Here is a 7882-nt window from a genome sequence, read left to right as displayed (position 1 = left end):
CACGAACTAAATCTCGCGTATTTATAACTAATGGGTGACTCCAGCTCTAGTCTAAAGATTTGAGGCACTAGGCCGCCGTTGAAACTGATGTAATATGTGAAAGCGTTCCCGTGGTTTTAACAAAAGGCGTTCAAGAAGACCGTGGGGTTTTAGCCGGTACGATTCCGACATAGCCCTTTCGTTGTCCCCGCAGCGGAAGAGTGGTATCCAATGCAGGATTTCCCACGAAAAAAAAGGTTACTTGAAGTTACCTGACTATCTACACACCTGCGGGAATAGTATCTTTAACGTTTTCCACAGTCGCACGGCAAACGGGCCGCTCGTTGTAGTGAAGTTAGTTAACCCGTTTCGTGTTGCATTTTAGTCGTAACTTGAAATCCGACATCTGATACAAGTGTAGCATCTACAGATCCATCTTTTTGCTTTGGTTTTAAGAATATAAAAATAGATCAATGTTTCGTCGCCTGTGAAAATGACAAATATAGGATTTAAAACTTTAATGTCGAATTTCAATATAATTTGACACAATCCGTCGCTTCAAACATGTGATATTATTTAAACAAGTATAAAAACGTACAAGAGCAATAAAAGTAACAGAATAAGGTTATAAAATGAAAAATGCAAATAAAAATATTGAAATAAAGAAAAACCAAAGAACTGTGATAAATATACAACTGTAATAAAAATAAATAACTTAAGCTTTAATAAAATAGACTGTAATGTTGCGAATGAATCTAGACTGTGATAATATAGGCGAGGATAAAAGGTGATGAAAAGAAGGAAATTTAGAATATATAAGAATGTTAGATTATGTGATATATGTTAGAGGAGTGAATGAACGATTATGTGAAGACTGGAAGAAGAGAGGAATTAAAGAAACGTGAAAAATTTATTAAAAATGTAAATGTGTCTTTCCCACAATCAGCTAAGGGTGTAGTACGTGTGGACCCTGAAAACGGAGACCATTAAAATGAAATAAAACATTTGGTGATATTGAAGGGAGTCACTCGTGCATATGTGACCCAGCGGTGGACTAGACTGTGGTGCACGCATTTGCTTGCTGTCCCGTTGAACTGAACAGCAACGAAAATCTTCATAATTAATATGAACAAAATTTTCTCGTGTATATATGGATATACACGAGAAAATTATATTATTATAAATGGATATACACGAGTGAAGATTTTCGTTGCTGTTTCAGTCGTCAAGCCACGATAGACTTCAGTTTGCTTTTACCGATCACCGATGTGAATAAAAGCATTGGGTGGAGCAGCAGCAACAACAACAACTTAAAATATAGATTTCTACGTAATTATGGAATAACGTAGAAATATATATTTTTTTCAGTTGCCGCCAATTTGTGAAAATAAATGATAGAATGATTTGTATGTGAATTTATTTGTGAGTAAAGATTAGCAAAGAGCTCTATTAACGAATTTATGTATATATATATATAAATATATATATATATATTTATATACACATACATAAATATTCACACACACATATATATATTATATTTCGTGCGGGCCAGTTCTTAAAACTTTTAATGACATCAAAGGAATATACTTGGGATACACGTTTTATTAAACAAAGTACAGTTTTAGTTAACGTGAAAAATAAGCATTGAAGATATACGATGCAAGTTTTGTTGAATGAAGACATTACTTTCAAAAGTGAGTTACAACGTAAGGATAGGTGTCAACACTGTAATAGAGTTTTTCACAAGTTTTTTTCTTTAATAAACTTCTTCAATTATTACACTGATAATTCAGACACATTACATGGGAGTGTATTCAAATACGTGAGCCGTAAGAGCCCAGCGATAGAGGTCTAAGACTTGTAATCGTAAGTCGCGGCTTCGATTCCCGGGACAGTCATATACAATTCACACTTTGTTCATTAGTTATATAGAATTGACACTGCTCATATACAAGCTTCAAGAGGAGTGGCATTAGCGCCTTCTACGTACCGTAATACCACACTGCGATCGTCAACCTGCCAAGCAGGACGATTATGGTATATCCTCCCAAAGATATTTTTGAAGGAAGCCTATGCCTTCCAGTGATCATCTGCTGAGACGCTGTATCGTATAGAGAGGGGTATAAATATATAAATAACCGACATTAACCATTTACTTCTTATTGCTAATAAAATGTACTAAAGGAATATATATTTTCGAAGATATTTGATGAGTTCTATCAGGCATGCTTCTGATATTTCCAAATAGTAATTTCCTTGATTGAATCGCAAGCGCTTATGCAACATTTTCGTGGTTACAAGCCGATCTGTTGGTTTGTGCTGAGTGGCGTTCCGTGTTGCATTCCATTGATGCGATTGTACCTTCAGATTTGGAACTAAGCTGATTAAGACAAGGAATGGATTCGTGCCTTGTGTAATGGATAGTAACAGCGTATGGTTTAATTGCATTTAGTTAAATCAGTTTCTTTTTGCGAGTGAGATGAGCAGTATTCATTTATCTTTATGTGGAACGGCTGAACAATCGTAATATTTATACTAATTTTAATAATACTTTTGCAACTGTCACTTGAACCTGTTTTAAGCGGAAAAGAACAATTTTTTTCTTGACAGAAGATGGACTTCGAGTAAAATTCCAAGAGCTGTAGTTATACGCAGCGCGACTGTGAGAACCTTTCATAATATTATTTTCGCAGATGTTAAAAAGCTATATCAATTTCTAAATTTAAGCATTTTTTAATAGTTTTTCGTATGGAACAGCCATACGGTCTACTTCACACGATTTTGTTTTAATTTTAATTAGTACAGATAACTTCTCACCAACCCTAAGGTTCTTTGTATCTAAATTCTCTATCTTAACTCTAACATATGTTAACATTTACAAAATTATGTGGTCATTTGTACGTATTCAGGAATAATATATGGTGTCGTATTGCGACGGCGTTACTCGAAGTGCGATCCGTTTCAATGTTTCTTCGTGTTCCTTATTATGGCAGCGTCGCTAAAAGTGCTATCTCAATCAATGCGATGACTTTCTTGAAGGCTAATCGCATATGACAAAACCTTTTTTTTAAGAGAGTCGACTTCACAGTGGGTTAAGTTCCGCTATTTAATAGTTGTGTGATATGTGCGTAGATTTTATTGTGACAGTTATTACTTCAATCATTCAGATAAACTACATTTAAATTTCAAAACTAATAAGAATTTGTTACATAAAATAAAAAATCCTTCTAGACGTTACTCCGTAAATAAAGGTCCAAGACGAAGTTAGTTTTTCCAATTTAATACACTAAAGATTTTCTCATAAGACTCAGTTCCTAATGGAATAGATTTTAAAGTCGTCTGGTACGTTAGAGCTGGATATACGCCAAGATCTAGTTTTAGATTAAAACGATATAATCTATTTGGTTTCCTAAAATTCGATAGCAATTTGGTTTTAATATAATATATTTTAAAGTTAACCAAACTCTGCCAAGTAATAAAATTGATAAAGTTTCAAAGTAACATGACCCTATGTTTATAACACGCGAATATGTGGTTTATCAACTATTTATTAATTTATTGACTTTATTACTATAACAGGATTATTGATCACTTTTGTACAACGTAAGAAGAATTCCAGAAGAATGCACTTTAATAGAAATTAGATATCTAGAACTAGAATAGGATTATACTCTCCTTAATGCCACCGATCAACTTAAAGCTATGATTGTTCCAAACGCGCTCTGAATAGAGCCTTAAACACTTGCACAGTATTTATTATTACATCCAAATCATACTTTCTTACTGTATTAGTATAGAAATTTATTATTAAGCTTTATAACCACATAAAAATCCTTGCATCACCAATGTAACTGGAATATAGCTCGCGGACCTCTGTTTCCGTGAGCTAGATTTAGATGAAGCGCACAAAGTCTATATCGGCTACCACCATAACATCAATCATATCAAATACCTGCTAAAAATTCTTCACGTTGTAAAAGACTTGCAGTTTTTTTAAATAAATTAGTTAAATTAACTAGATAATACATTTTAGTATTCACCTATACAATGGCTTTTAACAGATGATATAAAGTAATAAAATGTGTCTGTAATTAAGCATTTAAACTTCACCCACGGGAGTACATATAAATTATCTGTCATAGGTAAAAAGGTTTACAGATAAAAATATAGGTCACATTATTCTCAACTCTTTTAAACGCCTTTTTAGTAACGACCGTCATTTTTCCCGCGGCCGCCCACAGCGTCCGCAACACGCCGATGACTAATATCAACATATTTATCAAAGTGTAACATTAATCACGAAATGATATTTATTTCAAGCGTTCGTTAAGGCGGCTAATTGCCACGTCCCTGTCCTAGCTTCCGACCATAAATTATCATTTGGTACAAGTCAAACGAGCTAGCGTGTAACATCACCTTTTCAGTTAGTAGTTGAAACAATTTGACAGTTGTTAAAGCATAAAGTATAATGTTTATATATAAATATAAATAGTTAAATATATTTCTAAGCGTAAAGCTTGACAACTGCTAGACTATTTCAGCTATTTTCAGTTTTTTTTTATTGTTATTGAGGCAGGAAAAGTATACAAGAACACTTATAAAGAAAGAATATTAAAATGTATATACTGCAATTGAAATAGTAAAAGTAAAACTTGTCTTTTCTTATACAAATCAAAGAGTAAAAATAACACAAGTTAACACTGAACGTTGAATATTACTAAAAAGACATTAAGATAACCATTAAGATGTCCTCAAATAAAAGTATCTATTCAAATAATATTTATTATGAGTGAAATATGTTTATTATTTATTATGAGTAAAGTATGTTTTTCATAGTTTTGGTACGTAATCTATTGGGGGCAGTTAGTTACTTTAACTTATTATAAATAAGTCACAATAAAATGATTTTACGACGCAGTCAGGTTGACATCATCAACGTATCAGCTTATAGACGCCCACTGCTAGATATACCTTCCCCAAAGATGGGTCTAGCGCTGCTCATATAAAGCAACTTCCTTCAACCTTGACTATGTAGTCGAGCCTTCTAATTCAGGCCCACCCATGCCACACCATAGCGGTAAATCCTCTCCAAAACTGTCTAAGTTCAGTAACGTGAAAAAAACTGTAAAGTGCAAAATGTATATATATATATATATATATATATATATATATATATATATATATATTTATATAGATATTTATATATATATATATATATATATATATATAATTAAATATATATAATTAAATAGATATATACATTGTATTTAGTTAAGTCGCAAATTGTAATTTATATGAAAAGCGAAATGTTTTGGAACAGCCTATCTTACAACGCCACGGACTATATTCTCACCTTTCTGATATAAAATAGTAAAGAACAATTGTTATAGTTTTAATCGATGATAATGTAAATGTATTATATAGTAAATATTTGATTGCTTTTGCTCAGAAATTTCTTTAATTTGATAGTGACTTTAAGCGCAATAATCTATTGCACATTGATGATCAAACTTTTTGTTTTTTTTTATGTATATTTAATTGTTATAAAGAATATTATATTCATTTTTTTAAAAACAATTTTACGTATATTATGATCGCTCCCGCTTCTGGTCGCACGTTGCGCCGGCGCCAGTGTCAAGTTGCCAACGCCATTACGTTTCTTCTCCGTCGACTCGGCAGGGCAGAGTTACTCAAGAATTAGCTAATGAACGGCGGGATACGCCACTGGTTGCATTGCAGCTACTTGATAAGCAGCGCTTGTTAAGATTGTGTTACGCTCAACTAATTTACTCTGTCGGCGCGATAACTCTTCGCCTTGTAACTGTCCGAACTTACGTAACGGTTTATATCGCTCTTTGGGAGAAGGCTTACGCCGAAGCAGTAGCAACATTCACAAGCTAATATTTACATGCATATATGTTTACTTATAGGTGTAAAAGGTTTAAGAGAGTAAGATTATAGCTTAATTGTTGTAATTCTATGTATAGTACAACTTATTCAAACATCAATGCTTTTAGTAATAATAAATATCGTTATCATAACATTGTAAAAAAACCCGTATTTAAAATAAGGATTATTACATAATAAAATCAACTATTCATGAGTTTCGTTGCAAGATTAAATCAGAAGTCAGAAGAACTACAGAAGAAACAAGGACACTGACGTAACTCGAACAATTGCCTGCCTGAATTGATAACAGGTGGGGCTCATCACTCGTGGAATCGATGGCCGTTGGGGCTGAAAGGTCCTCGAATAGCGACCACGAGCAGGTAGACGTACGCTCCACTAGCTAGGACATAGTTAAGGTTATGGAAAGTTGCTGTATGCGAGCAGCGCAGGACCGGACGTCGAGATGATCTTTGGGGAGACCTATTCCTTGCAGTGGGCATCCATCAGCTAAAAAAAGAAACAAGAAAATTAATAACTGTTTACTATCTCTGCAGATGTTTAATGACAGAAGTTATTGGGCTGGAGCATTTCACTAGAAAATATTAATTAATGTTACATATTTCAGTGCGATTAGTTTAAGCAAGGCGATTGGGAATTGCTATAAAGTTTTTATATGATGAATCAGCTCATTTGAATATATTGAAAAAGTAAAGAGTGTGTATATTATTGAGTTTCTCACTGTCTTTTGGCCGTCTATTTTTGAAAGTTCTCACGCGTGCAACGGTTTCCAAGTCTTGTGTGGGTTTTTCGCAAAGAAATATCTAGACTTGATCTTAGTTTCGTAACTTTTTTCATTACTTTTAAACTGCAGTCCATTTCATGAAACTATATTTTTAATTGCAGCGAAGTTCTACATCGTCACTTCAAGTGAAAATGAAGTTTGCGCGCTTCGTCGTCCGCAGAGCCGTGCGTTCGATTTAATTTGCTGCGAACGCCAACGGAATGTTTGAAGAACCGTATTTATTCAAGCTAAGTGATGTTTAATGAACCGGCCGTCACGGACTCGGTGCCGGATCGGAAATCCGCTTAAAATTTAAAGAAGTCTCTCGGTGCTTTTTTATTTTTATAATCAATTCGGGGCTGGTATAGTGTTTTACATTTAAATGGAAGACCTACGGTTAAATGGCGATAATATCAAAGAATTTTCGTGTAAAAGAAATAACGGATTATTTTGTCAAATTTAAATTACAACTTAGTAAGTCATCATCATGAACACATCAGCCATTGCAAGACTTAGGCCTTCTCAATGACCGGTCTTGTATTACCCATATCCACCGAATTTCCGTGACTTTAACAATGTCAACAGTCTACCTAGATGGGGTCTACACATGCCCCGGGTACGGGCTCGTGGACTGTATTCGAATACAAAGAACCTTTCGACCCTAACGGTCATCGTGTATGAACAGCTCTTCGACCTTCGTTGTTTACTTTATTTCTTCTGCAGATCTCTTAATTTCTCATTCGATCTCATAGCGAAGCTTCGAGCATAATTCTCTCCATTACTTCCAAGAGTTATCTCTGATATTTAATCTGCTAACCAGTAATTTTACTAGTTAAAACATCTTTGAACTAGATTACCGTAATTCTTTAGTTAGAGATTTTGGACCGGCAATTGCAGCGTTGGAAGTCCAGCCACAAGCTGGACATACGACCATGTTTAGGTCGGAAGATACTGGATCTAAGTCGCTTCCTACCTGTCCTGTGGTAAGCTATTCAAGCTTTATGGCTAAAACAATAATGTTAGTGATCATGATGACTGTTTGGATATATACTCAGACCAATGCACCTAGACAGCCATTTGAAAGTATATCTAAACGCTAAAATTCTTAAAGTATGTACTTTATCAGTATTGTATTGTCTTGTATTCGCAGTATTTGTATACTTTTAATTTCTTAGTATACCTTAGAGTTCTAGAATGGAGACCACGGACAAGCACAGCATATGACTTCCA

The sequence above is a fragment of the Battus philenor genome, unplaced genomic scaffold, assembly GCF_028537555.1.
Source record: "Battus philenor isolate CCGP_79_NKW_IND1 unplaced genomic scaffold, ilBatPhil1.0.hap1 SCAF_21, whole genome shotgun sequence".
Taxonomy (NCBI): Eukaryota; Metazoa; Arthropoda; class Insecta; order Lepidoptera; family Papilionidae; genus Battus; species Battus philenor.
Note: the sequence above shows the minus strand (reverse complement) of the source record.